This window comes from Symphalangus syndactylus, chromosome 1 (genome assembly GCF_028878055.3).
Source record: "Symphalangus syndactylus isolate Jambi chromosome 1, NHGRI_mSymSyn1-v2.1_pri, whole genome shotgun sequence".
Classification (NCBI taxonomy): Eukaryota; Metazoa; Chordata; class Mammalia; order Primates; family Hylobatidae; genus Symphalangus; species Symphalangus syndactylus.
This window is the reverse complement of record NC_072423.2, coordinates 43807372-43833539: the sequence shown is the minus strand read 5'-3', so window position 1 is coordinate 43833539 and position 26168 is coordinate 43807372. Positions and strand designations below refer to the sequence as shown.

Genomic DNA, 26168 nt, shown 5'->3' with positions numbered 1-26168 from the left:
ATTTAATGATTTCTAGCTTAATTGCACATTTGTGAGACAATATACTCTATAATTTCTACAATATTTATTTAATATGTAAAATTATTTAATATTTCTATTATAATTTAAATTATTTGGAATGTAAGGAAATTTGCATTATGCAAATATATGACCAATATTTATAATTGCTTCACGTACTGCAAAAATATGTACATTCTACAGTTAATGGGTGCAATGTATATTAATTAGGTCAAGTTTGTCAATAATGTTCCTCAAATCTATATTTATACTGTCTATGTAAATATATTTTTCCCTTAAATAAAAATAAAATTATATAGTACATACATATATAGATAATTTATACATATATAAGAACATATAAATCTATATATTTTTTCCTCAAATCTATATATTTGGACTGTCTTCATTTGGAAACATATTTGAGACCTCTTCACACTGTTTGAAAAGTTTAGCTACTGTCTAGTATCTGTAGTCTTTTCACTTTGGCCTTTAATTTTTACTACCCCATTGAGTTTCCTCATTTGTTTTTCTCTACTCATGATCCCTGAAAAATCTCTTCCATTTTATTTTTTCCACTTGTCTTCAATATGTCAATTACTACTAAATCTGTATTATCAAGATTTTTTTTTTTACTGATTTACAATCCCATATACTCAACTTCTTAATTTTGATATTCTAAGGCATTCAAAATTGAACACATCATTTGCCCTCATTCTTAGATTTTTATGGCAATAATGGACAGCAGTGTCCACTAATAAAACTCCCTGCCCCAAAACTTAAATATTAACCTTGATTACTTCATTGTCCACTTGTACAATTAATAATCACATATTTCTTGAATACCTGTTATGTATCTGGCACTACTTTTGATAGAGGGTGGAGGCAGAGAAATTCTAGGCAGATAGGGACAGGTCCCCTATAAAACCCCACTTTCAAGCCAAGGTAGCCTGAAACCTGAGGTCCAAAGTGAGAACTTCTATTCCTATTTTCCCACTCTCTCCTGATTGGTTCCTTCTGAATAATGTCTTTTTACCAATCAATGTTACCTTTTCCAAAGCTACATACTGCCTGCCCCACCCTGCCCTCCCTATCCTGTGCCTATAAAGACCTCAGACTCAGTCAGTCGGGGAGAGAGAGGCAGCTTGCTTTCAGAGAGGCATCCTGACTTCAGCGAGACAGCATGACTTCAGGGAAGAGCCTGCTGGACTTCGTGAAGGAGCTGGCCAGAGTTCAGGAAAGATTACCTGCCCATCCCATCCCCTCTCCTGCTTCCTCCTACACTGAGAACCACTTCCATCACTTAATAAAATTATCTGTCTTCATCATCCTTCAAGTGTCTATGTGACCTCATTCTTGTTGGATGCTGGACAAGAGGTCTGGACCCACCAAGTTCAGGTACCCAGGAAAGGCTGTCACATTGTCCCTTTGCCCTCACCAGTGGAGGGCAGCTGCCCCAAGTGACAAGGCAAGTGGCCAACTGAGCTGATACACTGCTGTCCATGGATGGTGGAGCTAAGAGAGCATTATAACATGCCCCAGGGGCTTTGGGGTTGCAGGCACCCCCATCTGGGCACTGTCACACAGAGCTTGCTCTTATGTCAGTGCCCAGAGAGGCTGGCCGAGTCCCACACTCACTTGCTCACATGCTCCTTCTCACAAGGGGTTGAGCATGGTAGGCTGAGAAAACATATACCCCTGTTATGAGTCCAACAAATGGTCTGAGAAAATCCTGTGTCAAATTAATTATCAATTAGACTCTATCTCTTTTACATTTCTTAAGTCACTCTTTCCCTTTATTCCTGTAATAGGTAACATATTTTCTCTTACTCAAATGTTTTTATTTTTTGCCTTCACCAAAATAATCTTTAATTGTATTTCAGATACTTCCTTAGATATTGGTTTCTCTGGGAAAATCAATCTGTGTTCTGAGACTTCTCTTGAGCTGACAGACCCTGTTTCATCACTATCTCACCAGTCATTGCTACAAACATCAATATTTTTCTGATATCCAAGTCTGTTATATACTTGCCAAAGTTCTATAGAAATAGGTCACAAAAACTTTTTAAATTGAGAACCCCCCCTGAGCTTTCTTGCTTTATTCCAGTGTCACTGAGGCTAATAAAATGATAAATGAACAGACTTGTGCTTTGAATCCAGAGTTCTGGAGAGAGGTATAAAATCTCTTACTTCAGCTTTTACCTTTTGTGGCCCTATGTGTCTGAGTCCTGTGCACCAAGTTTCCAGACAGGTGGTCACACCCTGGAAGGGATCTTGGCCAAAGCATCAAAGAGTTTTATAAGTATGTATTTCATGATCTCTAAATTATGATCGTGAGATCAATATTTCATTGCTTTCTTTTGATATCTCAGTAGGGTAACAGGAGAAAATTATAAGGGATACCTAGAGGCAGCTGGAGATTTTTCAATGGCTGACATAGCAGGTTTTAAAACTCATGGGTTTGAACCATATACTCATTAATATATGGAGTTTTTTTGAATAATGCTCCACAAGACAAGTATGGTGTCCCTACTTGGAATCACTATAGCCATTTTTCACTCCAACTGTAGCACTCATCACATTCTATGTGAGGTGGGTGTTTACCTGCTGCTTTGTCTGCTAGTCATGGCTATTTAATTATAAAGACTTCACATTCTTCCCCATTATATCCCCAATTAAATCCATCAATATATAAATGAACATTAAATCACAAATCGAGGTTATTCTGAGAATTAAAATTTGGTTTAATATTCAACAAAAAACCAATGTAATTATTTTTGTGAACAGAAGAAGAAAAAGTACACAATTATATCAATAGATGCAAAATACTTCAATGTTATTATTCATTAATGTAAAAATATTTAACTAACAAAGGATAAAAGGGAACTCTTCAAATTTATAAGAAATATTTATAAAAAATCCAGAGCAAACATCATACTTCAATTTTAATGTTAAAACTTTATTTTTGAGGTTAGGAAAATGTCATGAATAGCCACTGATAACACTATTTAACATTTTACCAGAGTGTTAGAACACTTGATATCTTGAACTGGTGTATAATTTCATGGATTTTCATTCTGGTATAACCTATTGAGTTGTGCCTTTATGTTTTGCACTTTGCTGTATGTAGGTTACATACGCCTCTTCCTCCTCCAAATTGGAGTGTTGACAACAAATTACTATCATTTGCCATGCGGTAAAAGGTCTTCAAAAAACATATATTGGACTGTTCCTCACTAAGGAAAGTGGTCAGTACTCGTTAAATTCAATTGAACAAACCTGAACTTAAGCATACACATTTTAACTTGGGTATTCAACAAAGAAAAATGTGGTATAAAAAGATGTTGCCTTAGAGAAGCAACTTATTGGACTATAGGAAATAAAGAACTAAAGAGAAACAAAGATATCCTGACAACCATAATCATTCATGTCCTGGGGCTCTACTTAATGCTCTTCCTGACTATGCTATCTCCATGCCAGGAACACTGCAGAACTAAGTTGTCTTACTGTAAGCAATATTCTCTATCATTGGATCAACACTCAGGCTCCAAGGGAAGTCGTTTTAATCTAAAAAAAATAATAAAAGTAGCAAAATTGCCTTCACTTTAAAGATCCTTTTTTGCCCTAAAAAAATTCTAGGTAGTTCATTTAATAAACCTTCATGCACCTCAAGATGATTGTGTCATCTGTCATTCTTCATGTCTCCACTCCATATAACCATAATTTCTAATCTTTAAAAACAGATATCTTTTATTAAAGAGATTTAAGTCTTTTAAATTATATTTTTACTGCTGGAGAGATAGTTGGAATTATTTGTAGCTACGTTCTAGGTAGGCCTTTGGGGAATAACAATTACAGTCTGCAGTATAACTTTCAGTGTTTCAAGAAGGAAGACACAATATGCATGTATTTTAAAAATATAAGTTAAATAAAGGATAGGAGCATTAGAATTTGAATTAACAGATTGCTGTATTTTTTGAGTAGTCAGTTAGCAGGATCAATGTAAGATAACTAGACATGTTACCAGGCTGGCTACTAGATGATAAACCTAATTTATAATGAATTTAGTAAGTATTATGATGGACACTGTGATAGGCCTCCTAGATCCCCCTATAATGAGAGACATTACCCAGCTGCTGGAAATGTAGTAGGCAGATAGTGTTCAGTTGTCAACTCCTTTGGTCATTGCCTATCTTCTGGGAGCTGTCTAGCCAAGCTTATTCCAAGGGTGGTTTTCATCAGATACTCTTCAATGTTGGCCATGTTGACATGTTGACCCAATACAGAACAATGCTGAAAGGCAATTCTCATTCCAAAACTCTTCCCCTAATAGGTTTGGCTGAGACTGTAATTGGGTTTGCATTGCAGAGCTGAACTTCTTTTTAGAATCTACTTCCTACAAAACACAACCTATTACAAGGCTCACAGACTTAAAAGGACTATAGTAGTATAAGATGTTCAAGACTATGAAGCCTAAATGGTCTTTCTCAATACAAGTTAAGTGAGTAGATATATCAGTGTATACCTATCTTCCTGTAGTCACAGGCTTCAGTAGTCCTAACTGAAACTTGGCGGTTAGCATGGAACAATAATGTAGCTACAACTTAAACAACACTTATTCTGTGGCAAATTTCTTCAGATTTGTGTATGTATTTATCCATAAAAAATGTTGCGAAGTAGGAATTATTATTATCATAATTTAATTTACAGAGAAGAAAATGGATACCATACATACTGACAAGCTAGTGCAGGTTATAAAGACAGAGAATGACTGCCTCAGGTTCAAGCTGCTGCTTGACTACAGAGTTCTCTCTCGTTAGCACAAATGGCGTGTCATTTACAGAAAGCACATTGTGAAGTTTTTTTTTAGTGAAAATATTTTTGAAGTACTGTTCTGAAATGGTTATTCAACTTTAGGGGTTATTTATTAGAATAGTTTGATGATTGAAGCAATGTTTTGGTTCTTGTAATTGTTTAATTTTAAGAAAATGTCATTGATTATTATGGTTTATCTGAGATAGGTCTGTAAACATATTGATCACTATTTCTAGGCCTTCTATCCACTTGCACTTATGAAACTAGATCACAAGAAACCAAAAGGAATACTTAAAAAAAACCATTTTATATGCATTAGTTTATTTAATCTTCCCAATACTCTTTGCGTTACCTGCTACTTTCAGATGAGGAAACAGACCTAGTGAAGTAAGCTGACCTGTCTACAGTCACATAGCCACAGGACATCTAGTGTAGAGCTGAGATGTGAACCCAGGCAACCTGGGCCCACACCTGAGTGCCTAACTACTCTATATACTGCCTTTGAATATGATCCAGTCTAAAATTCAGTATTTATAGGCCAAATAGACATTCTCCATCCAGACCACAACAATCTCTATTATATAGCACCTAGATCTCGTCATACACATGGTGCGCCAATAGGAATACTTTTTGATTTAGTGCCTGTGTTTGCAAGTGCATCTAAATTTATTTTAGAGTCAGATGACCTGGGTTCAAATTTCAGTAGTGCCACTCATGTACTGTAAATGGCTCAACTTGTGGAATCTCGGTTTTCTCGTGAGTAAAAGTCAACTGATAGATTTTTTCAGGAGAAGTGTGAAGATTAACTGAGATGATGAAAATAAAGTGTTCAGTACAGTGCATGGCATATAGTGAGAACCCAATATAGTCATTGATTATTATTAACGTCTGTATTAGTACAACTGAAGCACCAAGTTATCTTCAAGTTTGAGAGTTGACTTCAACAATAAGAAAAATGTGAAAAACCTTCTATTCAAAACTTTCTAAATCATGTAGTGAATCATGGAACATTTATTCATCATCACCTCATATAAACTTAAACAGAACAATAATGTATAAATTAACTGTTTCTAACCCAATCCAGCTTGATGAGCTAGAAAATCCTAGGAAGGCAGGAAAACCCTAGGGAGCTTTGATCTCAGCTCAATCAATTAAGAGCTCTCTGACAAGGGAAAAGCCATTTCACCCTCTTGGTCCTCAATTTTCTCATCTATATAATTAGGACTACATTAGATAAACTCTAAGTTTCCCTTAAACAATAATAGTCCACAATTCTTATGCTAAGTATTCTAACACTAAGGTCCAAAGTTCATGTCCCTCCAATTTTTAAATATACTAGAAAGTATAATTTTAATTTAAGAAAAAAATACACCCGTGTGTGTGTGTGTGAATATACATAACGAGATTAATAAAATGTTAATGAATCCATTCTGGGGCCACACTGGACATTTAGGGAAGAAAAATATCTGGCAATGTTAATTCTTTGGAATGCTCCACTCTTTACCTCTCTCTGTTTAATTTGCTATCAAAACAATCAGTTAACATATCTGGACAGGAAATTCAAAATGCCACCAGTTTGGAATCATTTTACCCTAGGGCATGGCTATCACTCAGTTTCACCATTACCCACATTATCTAAATTGCTTGAACATGTTTATGCACGGTTAATGGATTGTATTGTAAAGAGTAAAGTTGGCCTGTACATAAATCTGGTGGCAGACCACATTTGATGATGACTGTGTTAATAGCCTTTATGCATGAATTCCTTTTACACATCAAGCTGACTCACTGGCAAAGATATTCCTGAAAGATGGAGTGATTTCAAAGGCTTGAGGAAGATTATTGAGAATGGATGAAAAACACTTACACTTGATTTTCTAGTGAGAAAATTCAATGTTTATAGAAAACGTTGAAGATATGTAAATAAAGAAAAAATATTTCATGAAAGCAATATGTAGAAGATACAATATCTACCTTATTATTTTTCTTTGGTTTTCATGAGAAACCACATAAAGTTTTCTTAACAGTGAGGTTTTCAGGGCCCAGACCCATACTATAGTGTTGGCTGCAAGTCCTACTTTGTCCAAGGTGCTTCCTTAACTCCCGGTTCTTATACCTAGTGATCTCATCCATCTCTGAAATTACTGTCACAACACATTAGGCATTCTCTTTATGACTTTGTTCTGTCACCATAACATACATTGTTTTCTCAACCTACTCTATAATTCCTAGGCTGGGAACCAGATGTTATACATTTTTCATATCTTCCACATTGCCTTTTACAGTGATGTATACATAAGAGGTGCTCGTGAGTGAGAAAATAAAGAAAATAAATGAATTATAATGAATTAATTGGCAGTGCCAATGACCAAACTTTACCTAATCTTGTCAAATTGGTGCCACTTTTTCATTCAGATGATGCCAAAAGTCTAGCCAAAGGAAATTGCTATTACTCCAAAAACCCTATTTTGAGGTGGCTTTTTCTCTTCTCTATCTCTGCAGAGCTACTTGATACTTTACATTTGTGGTGTGCTTATCATTTTAAATGTAACTTTTCACGCAGAATCTTGTCTAATTTTGACAATAAGCCAGTTGTGTATTCAATAATTTAATTTTGCTGATTGTTTTAGAATCAATTACTGAATATAACATCTACAGATAGGTGTTTGGGAAGCAAAACAAGACAAAAGCAACAAACACAGAAAAATGTGGAGGATTCTAAAAATATGTGCTCAATGTTGCCTATCACATCTTATTTCTAGAAGCAGTCATAGGCATAGGAGCAAAAATTGAAAGGCAATGGTTTTCAATATTTTTTTAACCCTTGAACTCTTAAAAGCTAGGTAAAGGGCTGGGCGCATGGCTCACGCCTGTAATCCCAGGAATTTGGGAGGTCGAGGCAGGTGGATCCTGAGGTCAGGAGATCGAGACAATCCTAGCCAACATGGTGAAACCCCATCTCTACAAAAATACAAAAAATTAGCCAGGCTTGGTGGCACACGCGTATAGTCCCAGCTACTCTGGAGGCTGAGGCAGGGGAATTGTTTGAACCCGGGAGGTGGGGGTTGCATTGAGCTGAGATCGCTCCAGCCTGGCGACAGACCAAGACTCTGTCTCATAAAAATAGAAAATAAAATAAAATAAAAGACAGGTAAAGGTCTCACAGCAGTGCACGTAACTCCCATGGGTAATATTTGCTCTCTGAGGTATCTGAAGAGGCAACAGTTTGCAGGATACATGGGATCCCACAGATGCCTACAGTCCTCCCTGATTTTTGTCTGCTTCCAGGCACCAGGGTAGTGGAACTGATCTCCAGTTCAAAGTGCACCACAAGGATATAAAAGTGCTGGTCACCATCTACTATCACCCTCAAGACTCGACCATAAAATTCTGTTCTCTAAATTAAGCCATTAAGTCCTGAAGACAGCTATTAAAATACAAAGTGTGCCTTAACACAATAAAATGGTAGCAGATTATGATATAATTCTCTCTCATTTATAGTTTAATACATTTAGGTGAATTAATCAGGTTCTTTGCTGTTGCTTTACAATCTATGATTACAGCTTTAAAACTTAGGAAAGGTCAGTTTTGAAACAAATTGAAGGTAGTAAGAAAGGCAATAATGAATTTAGCATATACGGAATCACAGATAAATGTCCTATTGACTTAGGATAGATAACGAAATATTAATAAGGCCCTGTACAGTTGAACTGATGTGTCTAAATATGAGAATTAGGATGGGTTAATTAACTGGAATCTTCATGGTGTTCAGGCTCTGGGACTTTTTCCTCACTTTCACCATTTATTTGTTACTCAGAAATGTTGTTGAGAGACAGGGAATAGAGTCAAAACTAAATGGAAGTGGAAGTCCATTTCCAGATGCTCTCCTTTGAACAGATTTGTCCTCTTCTATGATCACAAGCCCTTTATAACCTTGTCACCTCTGCCTTTATAGTTTATAATTTACATGCCCGTAAAATTAAGTGAACTCAACTTAATTCTCTTTTGAGACTTTGTTTTCAGAATTTCTTCTTCCTACCCTCCCTCCCTCTCTCTCTCTCTCTCAATCTTTCTTTCTTTTCTTTTCTTTTCTTTTCTTTTCTTTTCTCTTCTCTTCTCTTCTCTTCTCTTCTCTTCTCTTCTCTTCTCTTCTCTTCTCTTCTCTTCTCTCTCTTCTCTTCTCTTTCTTAGACAGAGCCTTTCTCTGTCTCCCAGGCTGGAATGCAGTGGTGCAATCTCGGCTCACTGCAACCTCTGCCTCCCATGTTCAAGCAATTCTCCTGCCTCAGCCTCCCAAATAGCTGAGATCATAGGTGTCCACCACCGTGCCTAGCTAATTTTTATGTTTTTAGCAGAGACGAGGTTTCACCATGTCAGCCAGTCTTGCCTCGAACTCCTGACTTCAGGTGATCCGCTGGCCTTGGCCTCCCAAAGTGCTGGGATTACAGGCGTGAGCCACCATGCCTGGCCTCTTTTCAGAATTTTGTAATGACTTGAAATAAATTTGTGATACCTGTCTTGTATGCATGTTTACAATTAGTTACGCCTTCAACTGACATAAAAATGATCAAAAAGTAGATCTATCCACTAAGCCATTTGGGGTATTTAATGAGATGATGTTGAGTTGTCACAATTGACACTGCACAATTTTAATAACTTATATAACTTTAATAACTTTAATAAAGACTCATAGAATATTATACAGGTTACAAGTATTGGAGGATTCATTTCTCACATATACATTTATATTTTTGGCTTCTTTACTCATATTTTAAGCTATTATTATAATTTTAATTTGGTCTCTACAGCAGAATTTCTCAGAATCTGAGGATTTGCCCTTTTAGATCTGTATCTCTCATTCAGCCTAGTAAAGTCCTGTGTACATGTTCAACAATTTTCAGTAATTGGATTTTCCAGCTATTTTAGGTTCTACAAAAAGGCAATTCAAACATTTGTTCTCCTAAATCTCCGACCTGTGTCAAACCTAAAAATAAGTTGCAATACATGTTTAGAAAAAAACTCTGGGTTTATGTTCCAATCAAATGATTAAATTTATTCTATTCAAATAAAACTTATTTTCAACTTGTAAGTTCTGTGTAAACTAGATTTAAAGGAGATAATCTATTCCTTCTCTGCCGTCTCTTATTTCTTATTACTGGTAGCTTAGTACATTGCTTGATCCTTTAACTGTATCATGAAATTAGCAATTCATTGTTAAACTTGATTATTATTCTTTAAACATTAGCTCTATCTCTATAAATATGATGTAAACTCCTTGAGGACAAGGACCATGTCTTACATTACTTTGGTTCCCCGCATTCTATAACTAAGATTAGTACAAAGTGGTGTAGTACATGTACCTTTATAGTTTTATTACTTAATATGTTTCCCAATTCTCCAATCAGTAGGTCAGAGAAGATGATATAACCTTAGTTTGATTGTCAGGGGCCTATATATTATTCACATTATATTCCCATAGCTCTTTGCCTAGGATCTTTAAGATAGTAAGCTTATAATAAGTAACTAGCAAGTGGGAGATCTTGCATGATTATCCAGGAAGGCAAGTGAGAGGCAAAATTGCACCTCACTTTTCCAGTCAGCAGAGGGTGAAACATTCTTGTGTAGGGAGGTTTTAAGCTTCCTTCCTTACCCAGGATGCTGTGTCATTAATTGAGCCCCTACCTTTCTTTTAGGGTCTTAAGAGTAACTGTGAACTTAACTTGGCCTTTGGAACTGAAACAAACATAGTTTTATTTCTCGGCATATTTCTCTGTCTATGAGACCAGGCATACAGTTGAACAATACTGAGAATTAAAAACAAACAGCTAAAGTACATGTTCTAGGAAATATTTGCTCCAAGAAGATAAGACTATGAACCGATTAAAATAGCTTTATATCTAGATTAACGGCTTGATCATAAAAATTTACATTAAGACCTTGGCCTTACTGTATCCGTCAATCCAATACTAGTATGACATAAATACTGAGTAATCCAAACCATTTGCCCTTCCTGAAGGACCCACCTTAACATCACACAACTACTACCCAGACCCCAAATCCTACAAATCCTATAACTACTCTTCTCTGATCTCCTCCTTTTCAGATGCTATTAAGAGACTATAAAGGTGGTATTCTCCCTTACTGGAGTAGGTGTAAAAAACTTGGATTTACCTTATTAATACATTTCTATGATAAAATTTAGGGAGAGTCAACATCCAACAATTTTCTAAATCAGGTGAGAAATCAGTCATCAGAATTACATATTATAAGTGTTCTCATTTCTAAAAAATAGAGAAATATTTTGCACAGCTAAGACATATCTCTATCAAATGTTATTTTATGAGATTTCAACACAGTTTTTACATTCCTGAGATAACAAGGCCTGGTGGGATCTTGCTTTTTTTGAGGTTAGATTATTGTATAGAAACTTTTCATCAGGGAAATACTCTCTACCCTTCTAATGATTTTACTTAAGCATTACCATTGTGAAATTTATAAGAGATTAAGAGGTAAATTTTTATTCCAGAAGCATTTTGAAAGGGCAGAATAGTCATTCAAGATATGCAATTATAAGAGAGGTTAACCATCTCTGCTCACTGCTATAATTCACCAAATGTATCACACAATAAAATTCTGTGATAACTCACTTTTCCTGACAAAACCTGTAATGAGAACAGAAAATGGAATAAATTCATCTATTCACTTGACCCAACCTGTAAGTAGAAAGGGGGTAAATGCCACAGAATTATACCTTCTAAAAGTCACCATCCAGCTGTAGTCTCATGGTTTTCCTTAGATTACTTAGCTATATATCTTTTATAAATCTTACCTCTCATTTCAAAAAATTCACAAAGTCTAGTCAGCATTTTAGGTAATAGTTATAGAATGCAACCTAGAAAAACATTTTGAATCCTGTTTTTTCTAATTTTTATAGCATATAGCTTTCTATCTTGCCTCAGAGTTACTAATTACATCAAATGCTACAAAAGGATGATGATATGCAAACATTTGATAAACATCTACTATACATAGATAACTCTGCTAGCTGAATCATTAGTGAAATTTTAGTATTTTTTTAAGAGGCACTATGTCTGTTCTGTCTTTATTGAGAGTGATGTTGGGGCTCAAAAAATACCCCAAAATGAAGCCCTCAGAAGCAGCCTCAGAAGTAAAAGTTTTTATCTGAATTTCTTCGGCCCTCCTGTTTCTCAGGCCCGTTCGAAAGTGCCTAGCCATAGAAACTAGAATCCTTCTTTCCAAACGTGGATCATAGAGACCAGAATCCCTTTTCCTCAAACCATCCGTAAAGCCTAAAGATAATATCCTAACTTTCCCTCACTTTTCTATGTAAAAACTGTCTAAAAAGAAATTGTATGTGATCTACTTCGTTTGACTATAGGTCATAAGACCTTTATTCAGGAGAGAGTCCTATCTCATACCTAGAAGGAAGGAATTGCATACTCAGAGAGGCCAAGAACAATCTAGGCAGACATGCCTTGCTAGGTTACCCTACTCCATCTAGCCGCATTAGATCATACCTTTTTTGCCCAGTCATATTTCTGTACAGCTCTCCATACTTTGTTGAGCCTACACATAAAACTAGACAATTTCTCTTGAATCTTTTTCATTATGAAGCCTTCTGTGTATACACATTAAATTCATTTGTATGCCTTTTCTCCAATTAATCTGCCCTAGGGGGATTGATTTTTCAGCAAAACTTCAGAAGGCCAAGGGGAACTATGTTACCTATAGTGATATCAAGAGGAACACAAGACAAACACAGTCACAGTACTGTTCTAACTGGATTCTGCCTTCAATTCTTCCAAGAGCAAGCTCCTTAAAATCATCCATGTTTAATTTTTCTTCTGAGCATGAAGGGATTAGACTAAAAGAGTGGTTCTCAAATAGTAGGAGAGGGGAATTTTTCCCATCTTTCTCGAGAAGATATTTGGCAATTCCTTGAGATGTTTTTTTCTGTTCTTTTTTTTTTTTTTTTTTGAGACCAAGTCTCTCTCTGTCACCCAGGCTGGAGGGCAGTGGCGGGATCTCGGCTCACTGAAAGCTCTGCCTCCCGGGTTCACTCTATTCTCCTGCCTCAGCCTCCCGAGTAGCTGGGACCACAGGCACCTGCCACTGTGCCTGGCTAATTTTTTGTATTTTTAGTAGAGACGGGGTTTCACCGTGTTAGCCAGGATGGTCTTGATCTCCTGATCTTGTGATCCGCCCACCTCGGCCTTCCAAAGTGCTGGGATTACAGGCATGAGCCACCGCGCCCGGCTGAGAAGTTTTTAATTATCACAGCCAGGGTTAGGGGAGATACTAGCATCTAGTCAGGAGAGGCCAGGGATATTGTGAAACATCCCACAAACTACAAGGTCACATTCCACAGCAAAATATTATCTGTCCTAAAATATCTGTAGCTTTACAGTTGAGAAATACTGCACTAAAACATCTCTAAGATCCCACTTCAAATTCTATAAATCTTCGTCTAACTCTTTTTTCTCTATGTGATTCTTTTCAGCTCATTTTTATATCAAATCACACATTTATGGACAACAGCATTGAGTTATTTGTTGGAAGATAAAAATTTTAATTACTCTGGTATAATTTTTTTCCTGACCTAGTCTAACAGATCCTTAGCATAAGAGCTTATAATTGGGTACACAAACAATTATACAAATAAATTACTAAAAATACCTTATTATAGAACAAGACAAGTCAAGACATTTTAGGTAAAAGAGCCTAATCCTGCTGGTGTCATTTACAACTACATTCCACACACATCATAGCCAGCCCCTGCAAAGGGCCTGTATACATCACAAAGTAAGAATTGTGCAATGAAGTGGCTATGCCCTGGATGTTTTTGCATACATCGATATGAAGGGGATCTTTATTTCTGCAATTGGAGTGTACAGGATAATTTGATTTGGGACAGGTTGCAGGCCAGAAGTGATTTACGGAGGGAATTACATGGTATTTGGTAATGCTCAAGACCTAGGTACTGGGAACGAGTCTTGGGCTACATAGATAAGACCAAAGGTGATTTAATAACATTTGCAGGCTGTGCACGGTGGCTCATACCTGTAATCCCAGCACTTTGGGAGGCCAAGGCGGGGGGATCACCTGAGGTCAGGAGTTTGAGACCAGCCTGGCCACCATGGCGAAACCCCGTCTCTGCTAAAAATACCAAAATTAGCTGGGCATGGTGGCGCATGCCTGTAATCCCAGCTACTCAGGAGACTGAGGCAGGAGAATTGCTCGAACCCAGGAGGCGGAGGTTGCAGTGAGCCAAGATCGAGCCATTGCACTCCAGCCAGAGCAACAGTGAGACTCTGTCTCAAAAAAACAAACATTTGCAAAGACTTTAAAAGTTTGGGTTCAAGCAGAGTTGCTCTTAATATCAGGTGACAACATATGAAAGATATGGAAAGAGGACCATCTCTGCACCTCTGCATGAATACCTGTTCTGCTCTGGAATCTAAGAGCTCTCAGGAGCAGAGGCACTTTGCACTCTCCCAGTAAGCCCCAATAGCAGCGGGCTATTTTAAGAAGCTTCCCTAGAAGAGGGACAAAAATGTATGACTAGGCACAAGAACAGGAGAGGAGAAACCCACAGAAGCAGATGGTGCAGCATAAATGCCACAAAGGAGTCTCCTGAATGGAAACTTGCCCCATTAGAATTTTTTATAAAAGATTTATTGGAGTGTAATTAACATACCATAAAATTGACCTACTTAAAGTATAAAGCTCAATGGTTTTTATTATATTTAAAAAATTGCGCAAACCTCAACACTATGTAATTTTAGAACATCATTATCGCATTCAAAAGAAACTTCATAGACATTTGCAGTTGATTCCAATTCCCCATTCTCTGGTCCCTGAGGCTGTGGCAACCACGAATCTACTTTCTGTTCTTGTAGACTTCCCAATTGTGGAATTTTCATATAACTGGAATCATAATACATGGTCTTTTATGTCTGTATTGTTTCATGTAGCATAATGTTTGCAAGATTCATCCATGTTGTACCATTTATCAGTACTTCATTTCTTTGCATTGCTAAATAATATTCCACTGTATGGATATATTACATTTTGTTTATTATTTCATCAATTGATGGCATTTTGGTTGTGTTCATTTTTGGGGTATTATAAATTGTACTGCTATGAACATTCATGTATAAGTTTTTAGGTGGACATATAGTTTTCTTTTGGGTGTATACTTTTGAGTGGAACTGACGAGTCATCTGGTAACTCTATGTTTAATATTTTGGGGAACTGCTGAACTTTGTTCCACAGAGGCCACACCATTTTAACGTCTCACCAGCAATGTGTGAGAGTTCTGATTTCTCCATATCTTTGTCAATTATTGTTGGGCTATGCCTTGTTTATTTTTGACATTAGTGGGTGTGAACTGATGTCTCGTGGTTTTGATTTACATTTCCTCAATGACTAATAATGTTAAGCACATTTTCCTGTGCATACTGACCATTTTAAAAAATCATCCTTGGAGAAATGATTATTCAAATTCTCAGCTGATTTTTACATTAGACTATTTGTCCCTATATTGTTGAGTTGTAAGTGTTCTTTGTGTAGCCTGGATAAAAGTCTCTTAAAAGATATGTGATTTTTCCAACATTTTCTTTCATTATGCAGGTTTTTATACTTTTGATAATGTCTTTAAAGCTGAAGAATTTTTGATTTGGTATGTCCAATTTAATTCGATAAATCCTAGTTTTTTTCTTTGTTGCTTGTGCTTTTTGTGTTACATCTATGAGTTCATCATTTAATCCATTATGAAAATGTGCTGCTATGTGTTTTTTTAAGAATTTTACAATTTTACCTTCTACATTTGGATTTATGATCTATTTTTAAATCTCTGATTTATTTGACTTTGTATGTGGTATGAGATATTTAACGGTAGTTCAAATTAATTTTTTTTTTTGAGACAGGGTGTCGCTCTGTCTCCCAGGCTGGAGTGCAGTCGTGTCATCTCTGCTCACTGCAACCTCCATCTTCCAGGTTCAAGAGATTCTCATGCCTCAGCCTCCTGAGTAGCTGGGACTACAGGTGCTATGTGACTATGAATATGTCAGAAATTTTCAGAGCCCCTCTACACATTTCATTTCCTTGATTTTTAAAAAACAAATTTTAGAAAGCCTTTTGTTTATACTATCTTGCGTTACCACCTCAGACAGTTGCACAGTTGAACAATTGTCACTGATTATTTTTGATGAATATCCTGGGGACAAGTCTTTTCTCACCAAGGAGCTCCAACTCTAACCCAGGACAAATAAAGACAAACCATGGGAGTGAGACTTTTCTTGGGAAATTTCATGTGAGTCATGCAGTGCTCTAGAGATTAAGTTTCTAGGGAGCTCAAAACCTGTTTCCCTCTCTGGTGGCTGCTAGGCTACAGTTTTTAACAGACATCGTGTTTCTAAGACAGTTGTTTTAAGACCATGGAACTGGGAAGAAGGAGATGGGAATGGGGCAAGTTAAAAATGCCACAAAGCTTGTTGTTCTTACAGAGATTCAGACATTTTTCTTTAATAAATACTCATAGAATTGTTGAGAGCATTCGGTTAATTTTCAGAGTTTTGAAAAAGTTGATTTTAATAATTTTTTCCAGTGTTCTCATTGCTTTTATGGAGAAACAGATTTTTAGACATCCTTACTTCAACATTCTGGAAGTACTCTTCTGTTTCTTTAGAACTTGAACAAAAATTATGCCATTTCTTTTGACCTCCAATTAGGAAGAGGATGGGGAGAATAGACTGAGAATACCCTCTCTAGGAGGAGTGCTACCTATTTTAAGAAACATAAAAATTTCCGTCAGTTTCTACATAGTCTCTACCAGGCCGCAGAGAGCTTAGTAATGAACCCTGGTTTTTATGCATTCTTTTTGCCAGCAGACAAGACTTAAGGCAGGGCCTGAAAGAAAGCAGATGAACCAAAGAGAAAAAAAAAATGACCTCATTCTGCACAGCCATGTTCCTATATTCCCAGGATAGCAAGCACCTGTGCAGGTTACACTTTGTATGAGAGAAAAAAATGTTTCTTAAAACCTATCTATCTATCTCTGAGATTTAGTCTTTGTCTTTATAAAGGAAGCATGCAGGTGTATGGGTGTGTGTGTTTTTGTGTGTTTCTGTATCACACATTAATTTACGTTGTACACAAACGTATGGACGAGATGCAGTTTCTTTACTTTTTTTATAACAGGCCTGATCTTTCTCATAAGATTTATACCTGAGTATAGTGAGAAGATAAAATAAAACAACTATATTTGGGCAATCTGCTTTAAAACTTGTTAGGACTCAATAGCTTAAATAGACTATTTAGGTTTACATTGAACTGTTTACTCAATATTCCATATTTATCTTCTCCACTTACAGCTACTCTCAGATAATATATGAGTAATGAGGAAAGAGTTTGAGTAACCTTATGGCAGTTAGGGAAAGGACATTTTTCATCTCTTGCCTGGGTGACATTCTCTGAAATATGGTTGACCTTAGTTCCATCTCTGGCATCTCCTGACTGATTTGAGCAGCAGCAGCAATCTGTATTTTTGTACTCTCTCAGGGACTGCCAGATGACTCAACTTCCCCTTTTCTTTTTTGCCTTTTAGTCTCATTGGGTACTTATTTCAGACTCTCTAATCCATATCTCTGTCATGACATCACCAACTACTCCACCACTGTATGCCCCATGGGAGGCAAGCTGGTTCTCAATGGGACATTCACATGACAGCATAGACTAAGGCTCAGAAATATAACAGAGACCTCATCTCTTTCTGACCATGCTGTTCCACTAGATCAATAAATTGATACTCTTCTTATTTTGGGTTGGGGTCACCCATTTTGTTAAGAGATTCTGCAGAGCAATCTTCTTCTAGAGTTTCTAAAAATAAATATATCAAGAGTGTCTCTGTCCTCTATTTTCATCAAATTATCTAATACACCTCCTCTTCTCCCTTTCAGTAGGCCTGTGCTAAGCGGGGGCTAAACAAACCTAGAACACCTTATCTCCTTTAAATATGACTGGCTTTTATTCGTATTATTTCTGAGCATACTATTTCGAATGCCAGAAAATTTTTTAGATCTCTCTGTATTGCAACTACCACAATCCTAATCCTACCTTCTACCCTGGATGTTTGATATTTAAGACTGACAGAGAAGAGGGTCTGGTATGTTGAAAAACAAAAGAGAAAAGCATTTTACTTTTTTCTACTTTTTAAAAATTAATAATTGATATGGTTTGACTCTGTGTCCCTACCCAAAATTCATCTCAAATTGCAATCCCCGTGTGCCACGGGAGGGACCCTGTGAGAGACGATTGGATCATGGGGGTGGTTCCCCTATGCTGTTCTTATGATAGAGAGTGAGTTCTCATGAGATCTGATGGTTTAAAAGTGGCACTTCCCCCTTCACTCTCTCTCTCTTGCCACCAGGTGAAGAAGGTCCTTGCCTCCCCCTTGCCTTCCGCCATGATTGTAAGTTTCCTGAGGCCTCCCCAGCCATGGGGAACTGTGAGTCAATTAAATCTTTTTTCATCCAAAATTACCCACTCTTGGGTAGTTCTTTATAGCAAGTGAAAATAAGCTACAATAAAATGCAATAATATTACACACATCTGTAATATGATCCAAAGAGACAAAAAGATGCTTTGACTGATGAAGCCAAACATATTGCATTGTGGTAAATATTATTTGATACAACCACCTTTATCCAAAAGCAGAAATCAATAATTTGAGGTTCCTGGTTTTAAACTGTAGTGCCAATTTCATATTTGTGAGTCCATTAAAACTTGATCTAATTCTCACAGGCTTTCCCTTTATACATTTATTACTAAGGTATTTTATTGTGTGCTACGCATCATGCATTATACTTCACAACTCAACATACAAACTGCCTGAACTGAGATACATGTTGGTTAACATCAGTGTTTCAGCCTCCCGAGGAAGTGTCATTTTTTCCTTGCAATTCAACTGTCTGTTCTGGGTTTATATAACTTTCCTAACAAGATTATGAAACTCCTGAGAACAAAGAACAAATCTCCTAACTTTTTATATTTTCACTGTTGCCTATGATTAGGTAGAGGATAATGTTGGGGAGCATAAAACACATATTGAATAATCTATTGATACTTAGAATCTTTGACTTCCCACAGATACCAATTTGGGATTCACATGCCTCCTGTTTTTATTTTTTTTCCTCTGTCTTCACTGTTGTGCCTCCAACAACAAGGTGAGGCATTGTATCCAATGAATAGAGCGGAAGCCTCAAATCTGGAAACTGTAGACTAATGTTTATAAATTGTGATCATCCTCTGGGCACAGATTATAGAATTTACTGTGTTGATATGCCAGCAAAATAAACTATCCATGATTACTAAAAACTTGTAGACAAGCATATCTAATTTGGCAGAGTCTTCCTTTTGTTGGCTTTTGGAATTCAAGGGTATGTAGGTGTGTATATGCATTTATCTTAGACTTCTCATCATTCAAAAGGACACTTTGAAAAAGCTTGACAAAATCAGAGAATCTTTAACCTTAATTATCAAAGTTTACTTCTACCATTATTCTTCCATTAAATATACCAATATTTAACTCTCCCTGATTTTCTTTGTGTTTTTTTTACCAGTGAAGAAGAAAATTCTCCCACTACATCTTTCCTGGTGTCTGTAATTTACTAAAGAAAAATGATCTAGATAAGAGTAAACTAACAATGTTATCGAACTTCTTATAAGCAGTAACATAAATTTCTTTAAAATTAAATTTGGAAGCCACACATGCTTTTTTGGAAATTCCAGGAAATGAACTCTCCAATTCTTTCTCTGAATTAACTCCTAGTATATTCAGTGGAACCTTTCTCATGTCCTCAGCCCTGTTTCCACTAGTGCCAGGTGAAGTATTTTAGCAGTGCAAAAGCTTTGAATATGGCTACAGAACACCTCAACCCAAATCTCAAGCCATAATACAGAAGATTCTAGAGATTTCTAGAAAATACTAGAAAACCCCTTTCAAATGATCAGCAAAGGGTGTGTATTTCAAGAATAAATTGAAATAAACTAGTGAGAAGCCGAAATAAATAACTGGGGTACTGAAGCCAAACTAATTGCATCAGGTACTGGGTCTGTTAAAAAGAAAGAAACAATGATGAGATATCATTCAGAAATTGTTCTGGGGAACTAGCAACTCTATTCACAAATTGAATGACAAGATTGTATAAGGAAATGGAAAAAAAAACTATGTGAAGTTGATACTGTTAAACAGAGTCAATCAGCCCTTTCAATAACTTCCTGACCCAGAACACAGTATATAACACTTTCCTATCAATCACTCACATCTACCTGTTGGTTGCCATGCCTTTCTCCCTTTTATTTGGAAAGTTTAAATCATCACAGGAGAAGTTGAACCAGGTATCAACACTTGAAGTACTCACACCATTAATGAGATTTTCAATTTTCTTTACAATTTCATCTTTTTCCACATTATGCCCCTGAATAATTGAAAACAAAATTTTATAAATTACAAATCCACATGAAACCTCTGTGTACAATAGTCATTTAATTAGTCAAGGCTTTCTGTTGTTGTTATCAGTAATAGAGTAATTGGTGTTTCTACTGCATACGCTGCACTCTGGTGTACTCTGATGGGAAGTGAGAGCTGCTGTTCTTTCATGGGAAATAGCCAGACATCTGGGCACTGTCTTCAAACGAGAATAGCACAGGAATGGAATTGAAAATTCTGCCTTCATCATTTTGGCAGTTTTCAAAGAGTCTCGCTCATATTGAAATTCTTGAGTTTCTAGGGAGAAATTCTGTGCTATTTACACCATGCCACTCAATCTGTTCTTCCATTTATCCAATGTAAAGAACCAGATCCTTTTTCACAGAGCCTGAGTTACACTACTCTCTTCATTTCTGCCTAGCAAGAAATTCCAGTGACTTCAACCCACAAGCTTAACAATTTTCAGTCCTCCACTAAGCCTCGCCAAGGCAGGTTAATTTTTAGGAGGCTCCATATACCCTGAAAGGTGGGGATTGCTATGGACCCAGCTCACCATGTGCCCACAATCTTTGCCTGTGTATGGAAATGCATGCCTTGTATAAAAAGCCCCAACCACCTGCCTTACTTACTAAATGGACACTCAGCTGCTCTTTGGGAACCTGAGCTTCAGTCTGATTGACAAGAGTCCATACCTTGTAACTCATTCTTATCAGCTCTCATTCCCAAGAGGTTAGACTCTGTACTTCACACCCAGAACTAGTTATAGCCCAGTTACTGACTCAGCATATCACCTCAGCCATGAGCATTATTATCTATTCTTTGTAACAATCCCTCACAATAAACTCTGGCATGCTAATCCAATCCAATGCAAGCTGGTCCTAATCCAGTGCAAGTTTTGATGACTGATTGTGCATAGTTGGCCATCCCAATGTGTCCCTGGGCATGCTATGTTGGGCCTCAGTCCACTTACTTTCCTTGAGGACCTGATGTGGAGTCCCTGTGTTCTGCAAATCCAAGCCCATCTGCTATTGTTATTACCAGCACAGATAGATTGAATTTAATTTCTTGACCAAATTTCTCTTGTGGCCTTCACATGGTATATTATGGCATCTCAAAGAAATAGGCACATAGCAATGTATAAACATATTACCTTGAAATTTAACATAACAGGCTTTCCCCAAATTTATTATACTTTCTAGATATGAGTCACTCATTCACACAATAATATTTTCCTAGGCCCTTTAACAGGACAACAAGCAGCAAAAAAATCAAGTACTCTATCTTCCAGTATTGGATTTTAAAAAATATGAATAAGAAATTGAAGTTTTAAGAAGAGACATGAGACATTTAGTTTTATGAACTTCAGAATTGGCTACTTGAAGCTTTGGTTATGCAGATTGCTTGGGTGACTGCTAATATGTTGATGCTAGAATTTAGAAAGACTAAATCTAACTCTGAGCCTCCCCTGCCATTCCCCCATGCAACTACAATACACTCTGCATATATTCCCAGCCCCATGCAATCTACATTCTGGAAAAACCAGATCACATATGTCTTCCCAAATGTTTTACCAATGTCTTCAGGCTGCATCCTCTGCCTGGAATGTTCTTTCCACCAATTTCTACCTAGGCAACTTTTCTCCTGGCACTTCTTTTTCTGTGATGCCATCACCTCATAGAAGCTTATCAGCAAATCCAGATCCTCAAGCTTGGTAAAACCAGCACCATCACCTATCTATTTCTTTTGTGTAAAGCCATCTCACAATACAGTCCATAGATAAAGCAATTGACAGAAGATGCCTTGGACCTGAGTGTGTGTTTATTATGGTTTTGAAACAATTGACATGAGAAGCTGGTTGGTTATTTTCTTCCATCTTCCCTTACTTAAGCATTCAAGTTACTAATGGATACCTTAAACTAATGCACATGTCCTGTTATCAATCCTTAAGAAATAGTTAATATTCAAAAAGGAACAAATGTACATTTTTTTTTTTTTTTGAGACGGAGTCTCGCTCTGTCGCCCAGGCTAGAGTGCAGTGGCGCAATCTCGGCTCACTGCAAGCTCCGCCTGCCGGGTTCACGCCATTCTCCTGCCTCAGCCTCTCCGAGTAGCTGGGACTACAGGCGCCCGCCACCACGCCCGGCTAATTTTTTTTTTGTACTTTTAGTAGAGACGAGGTTTCACCGAGGTCTCGATCTCCTGACCTCGTGATTCGCCCGCCTCGGCCTCCCAAAGTGCTGGGTTTACAAGCGTGAGCCACCGCGCCCGGCCACAAATGTACATTTATCCCAAGAAACATATAATGTTGATTAATATTTGTAAAAGAAATGAAAATATACTCTCTCATAGACAAGTGGTCTGTGAACAGAATCAATGCTGTGCTAGATAGTAAAGAAAGAAAAGATTGTATTTCTCTCTCGAAGTCTCTTAATTTTCCATTAAACTGCCTTTCCCAAGCTCTGATACCTCTCTGATCTATCTCTCTCCAAATCAGGCATCTATTCCCCCATTATTCCTATTGAAAATGGCATAATTGTTTTCCATGTGCTAGGTCTTATGCCCTTGGGAATTGGTCTTCAGCATCATTAACCATGACAATTATTTCAATATTCATCTTGTGCTGTCAGGGAAAAAAAAAAAAAGCACCCACTTCTCCTAGGGTCACTCTTTTCTTTCAGATATTATATGAATGTGATTTTTAGCAGTTCTTTAGAAAATACCTCAATCTCCATTTATTCTTAATATTTAACCGCAGTATTATTTAGCTCAGTTCAGTATGAAATCATATTTAAATGGCTCTTTTTTTGTATTTAAACATCTTCAGACAGCTCAAAAAGTCCTCATTATAGAGTCATAGTTTTGATATTTCTTACATGGCTTTTGTTCTATTTTGTTTGATTGCACCTAGTTCTCTGTCACCAAGGGGCACTTACTAATTGAATCTCCTGCTTTAACACATTCCAAAGTGAGTAAGCTTTAAAAATCTCTATTTTATATCAGCAAAATTGAGCCATCATTTGTTCAATGTGAACTATTCTTTACTGTTCCTCATAAGACTGCTCTTTACCTTAATTGGGAGGGAGGCTTCTTTATAATCTCCCACTGATTTGCTTTGGCTTTTTTTAGTACTGTCAACTCTAACATGAGAACATTAATTAAATGTGGCTGGTGACAACAGGCTTTGTGGGGATTCTGTAAAATTCATATGTCCTATGTCAATGATTGACAAGTGAGAGTGCATTAAAATCACTGAGCAAAACTCAGTTTGCTGGGCCCTAGTCCTGTATTTCTGATTTGGTAAGCCTGGATTTGCTCTAAAAAGCTGTATTTCTGACAAACTCCAAGCAGACGCAACTGGTCTGGGAAGCACACTTTGAAAACAAATGTCCATAGAATCCAGTCTCAATACACTCTAATTATAATTAACTAGTCCAACAGGCAATCAATATCCTAAAGAGTGCAGGTGATTGGGGGAAAAAAAATGCTATTGGAAGGTCATAGAGGCTCATGCCTGTAATCCCAGCACCACTGAGGCGGGCGGATTGCTTGAGCCCAGGAGTTGGAGACCAGCCTGGGCAACATAATGAGGCCCTATTTCTGCCAAACATTAAAAAAAAAAAATAGCCGAGTGTGGTAGCACAAGCCTGTAGTCCCAGCTACTCAGGAGGCTGAGGTGGGAGGATTACTTGAGTCCAGGAGGTCGAGGCTTCAGTGAGCCAAGATTGCACCACTGCACTACAGTCTGGGTGACATAGCAACACCCCGACTCTAAGGGGAAAAAAAAAATTACTATCACTTCCTTCATGATTCTCAGCAATTTCGGTACACTAGAATGATCTGGGGGAGCTCTTAAACCTCTGGAATCCCCAATCAATTAAATCAGAATTTCTGGTTGAATCTCAGGCATTAGAAGTTTCTAAAATGTCACAGGCTGTTCCAATGTGTGGCCAGTGCTGAAAACCACTGCCTTACTTTAAGGAGTATTTTCCACAGGTAAGTCAAATCAGTTAAGTTTGGAAGTTCAGGGGCAAGTTAGTGTTTGTCTTCACTTATACTATGTGATTTACCAATAGAAAAAGTAGACACAAGCATATTTTTCCACACATGCTTTTTTAACTGCTGGGAAAGTAAATCCATCACTTTCCTGCAAATTCATGCACATTGAGAAATGTGATTTAAATCAATGGTTCATTCAATTGTCTATTACTGTCTTTTCTTCCTCAGTGGGATCTCTCATAATTGCTCCTTAGTTTTCATTTCCATACTCAATAAATTATTAAAAATAATAGCTCATATTATGCTGGTCTTGTGGGAGAGGGAGAAATGGCTAGGTTCAGCTGTGAAAACCCAAGTTTAAGCAAACTGAGGAAACCAAGCCTGGCTTATCAATGTTACATAATTTGCTCAAGATCTTATGGCTAGTACATGATGGATGTAACAAACATTATTTTTAATTTCACACATTATTTCATTACAAAAAATTAATTAAATGAGTGCTTGTTAGATGCTAGGCAGCAGTGTAGACACTGTGGATGCTCTTTACTAAATCAATAAATACTTGTTAAATAATGCTCAACTATATGGAGGTGGAATATACATGAGACTCATGAAGAAATGGCGCCATCTTTGTTAACATCAATCCAAAGAATGTGCACAGTGAAGGTTCACCAATGACTTAAAATTATCAGGCACAAGAATGCCACTCTTTAATTCATTATTTAATTTACTCTTGGTAGTATTCAAGTGGAAATTGGAATACTAGAATCATCATAGAATCAGGAACCTCAATGGCCTTTTTTTCCCCAGCCTTTCTCCTAATTTAGTGCACCAATTATAAAAAGTCTGTGACAGATGACAGTCCAGACTGGGCTTGAATACCTTGAATTAAGGGGCTTTCACTTCTGTACTAGACAGCCTGTTACATGGCTGGAAGCTCCAGTTGGTGAATTCTGCCCTAGATGGAATCCCAAATACATTTACACACAAGTTTTTTCTTTTAAATTTAGTCCTAACATCATTTGTGGAACAAATTTTATTATTTCCTCTAAATCAGCAGTCCCCAAACGTATTGGCACCAGTGACCGGTTTCATGGAAGACAATTTTTCTACAGATGGTGGTGGGTATGGTTTCAGGATGAAACTGTTCCACTTCAGATCAGGCATTAGTTAGATTCTCAAAAGGAGCACACAACCTAGATCCCTTACATGCACAGTTCACCATAGGGTTCGTGCTCCTCTGAGAATCTAATGCTGCAGCTGATCTGATAGGAGGTGGAACTCAGGCAGTCATGCCTGCTGCCCCACTGCTCATCTCCTGCTGTGCAGCCCGGTTCCAGGCCACGGATCAGTACAGGTCCATTGCCTGGGTTTTGGGGACCCCAGTTGTACATGACAGTATTTCAATTCTGATTTCTTAGATAATAACTGCTCAGAGACTACTTGCCTCAATACTTCACTAAATATTGGAAAATATTGTTTCTCTTTATATGGTCTTGCCTTTATCATCTTGTCATAAATTTTTTATTATAGTTGCTGCACCAACATTCATTTTTAGGCCTGATATAAAAGTTTTTTGAACCCCAGTTGTACCCTGTCCCCTTTGATCTGGTTAAAACTTTCCATCCCTGTATGGTTGCTTGGGATATAACCCATTTGTCCCTCATCCCACACACCAAAAGCCCAACACAGCTCACTGCTGCTGACCAGAATAAAACTTATAATTAACAACAAAATCATGTAAATAAGTTCTCCCCTCTATATGTGTTTTCTTTAAACTAGTGAATCCACAAGTCATGAAGGAAAGCTTAAAGGATAATGTTCTTGGACCTTAATAAAGGTATAGTCC

At 37.2% G+C, this 26168-nt stretch overlaps 1 protein-coding gene across 3 annotated transcripts in view; it reads right to left on the bottom strand.

Moving 5' to 3' along the window:
• Positions 1 to 26168, bottom strand: part of RIT2 (Ras like without CAAX 2) — a 403073-nt gene that overhangs the window by 106207 nt on the left and 270698 nt on the right. The window lies entirely within an intron of this gene.